This window comes from Grammomys surdaster, unplaced genomic scaffold, assembly GCF_004785775.1.
Source record: "Grammomys surdaster isolate TR1022 unplaced genomic scaffold, NIH_TR_1.0 1065, whole genome shotgun sequence".
NCBI lineage: Eukaryota > Metazoa > Chordata > Mammalia > Rodentia > Muridae > Grammomys > Grammomys surdaster.
The window spans coordinates 769,456-771,556 of record NW_021605484.1 but is presented as its reverse complement, the minus strand read 5'-3'; the positions used below and the strand labels follow the sequence as shown (position 1 = coordinate 771,556).

The 2,101-nt window shown below is 51.6% G+C and overlaps 1 pseudogene; it reads right to left on the bottom strand.

Moving 5' to 3' along the window:
* Positions 1-261: 261 nt before the first annotated feature.
* On the bottom strand, positions 262-1,638 carry LOC114634725 (annotated as a pseudogene).
* Between the last annotated feature and the right edge of the window lie 463 nt (positions 1,639-2,101).

The window sequence follows — 2,101 nt, the reverse complement described above, 5'->3', positions numbered from 1 at the left end:
AGGGATAAAGATGGAGTAGAGGCTGAGGGAATGGCCGACCAATTACTGGCCCAACTTGAAACCCATCCTATGTGACAGAATCAATCCCTGACACAATTTTTTTTCCCGATGCAGCTGTCTCAGAGAGGCACTTTATTAAAGCCAACAGCAGTTTCAGACCATCTTCCAGGCTTGGGACAGGGACATGAGACAAGAGGGGTCTTTCTGTATGTGAACAAAGGGGTATGGGGTCTCTCCAAGCCCACAGCTTGGTTGCAGTGCTCAGTTGTGGGTGCCCCTGTGGGTGGTAGATGTGGTTTTGATGGAATAGGTCCTGAGAGCTCCGGATCCCCCATTAAATCTCAGAGCATTGCTTCCCTTGGTTCCCCAAAAGATAAGCCTGCTGCTGTTGCCCCCAGTAGAATTCACAACAGAGATGTTCACAGGTCCCATTCCGCCTTCAAACAACCGGCTCTTGCCCTCCAGCAGCTTTCAGTAGTTGGCGATCTCGATGTCCAGGGGCAGCTTGGTGTCATGAGCTCTTGGTTCTCTCAAAGCTGCCGGGCCATGTCCTGTTTGGCCTTCTGCAGAGCAGCCTCCAGCTCCCCCTGCTGGGCATGGGCATCCTTGAGTGCCAGATCCCCTTGTTCCTCAGCCTCACCTCGGCGATGCTGGACTCTAGCTTGGCACGCTGATTCTTCAATGTGTCAGTCTCTGCCTGCAGCCTCTGGATGAAGCAATTCATCTTTGCAATCTCATTCTGGGTGTTTCGAAGGTCTTCCCTGTGCTTTCCAGCCTGGGCCTGGAGTATCTCAAACTTGGTCCGGTACCGGGCTTCAGCCTCTGCCCAGCTATGGTTGGCCATCTCCTCATACTGAGCTTAGACAACAGCAATGAGGGTATTCACATCCAGGGAGCTGCTGTTGTCCATGGACAGCACCACAGATGTGTCTGAGATCTGCCACTGCAGCTCTGCTAACTCTGTCTCATGAAGGCTCTTGAGAAATCTCATCCTGCAGACTATCCATCCACCTTGGCCTCCAACTCCACCTTGTTCATGTAAGCAGCATCCGCATTCTTTTTCAGCAACACAAACTCATTCTCAGCAGCCGTGCAGCGGTTGATCTCCTCTTTGTATTTATTCTTGAAATCTTCCACCATATCCTGCATGCTCTGCAGTTCCACCTCCAGATGGCCCCCTTCTAGATGCAGTACCTCGAGCTGCTGCCTCAGTCCTGCAATCTGGGCCTTGAAGATGTGAGGAAGCTGGCTGCTCTTAGCTGACTTCTGTTCCTGCAGCAGTGCCCACTTGGTCTCCAGCGTCTTGTTCTGCTGTTCCAGGAAGCATACCTTGTCAATGAAGGAGGCCAATTTGTTGTTGAGGGTCTTGATCTGCTCACGCTCCTCCTGAAGCACCTGCTAGATAGTAGGGTCGATGTCCACACTCAGCGGCTCCAGCAAGCTCTGATTGATGGTCATCTCACGGATGCCAACGCCCACCGGGCTCCCGTAAGCAGAGCGCACGGCCACACGAGGTCTGCATAGGCCCAGGCCACAGAGGCTCCTGCTGCTGCTCAAGGCGATGTGGCCTGCGCTCAGGCGCACCTGAGCCCAGCGGCCAGGGTAGGCAGTGAACCCAGAGCCGAAGTGGATGGACATAGAGGCTGGATGCGGCTGGCTGGACTAGGCGAGGAGAGGTGCGAACTAATCCCTGACACTATTAGTGATACTTTGTTATGGTTGTAAACAGGAGCCTAACATAACTGTCTCCTGAGAGACTTCACCCAGCAGCTGATGGAAACAGATATGGAGAGCCACAGGCAAACGTTAGGCGGAGCTCGTGGAGTCTTGTGGAACAGCCGAGGATAAGATTGAGCGAGTTGTTTTAGATTTTGTATCTAACCAATTTCCAAGTCTTGATTGTATACGTCTTATGAATTTCCTTGCTTGTTCCTCCTGCTTTATACCGCAATTTGGAGCCTTTAAAAATACTTAGCTCGATATACAAAAATAGTGACCCCAGAAGAGAACGAACCTCTAGTCTCTGCTTACCACTCACACTTACCCTCCCTCAGATCATCACCTCAGCTAAGGAACTAGTAATAGATTTACAGAAAAGTCA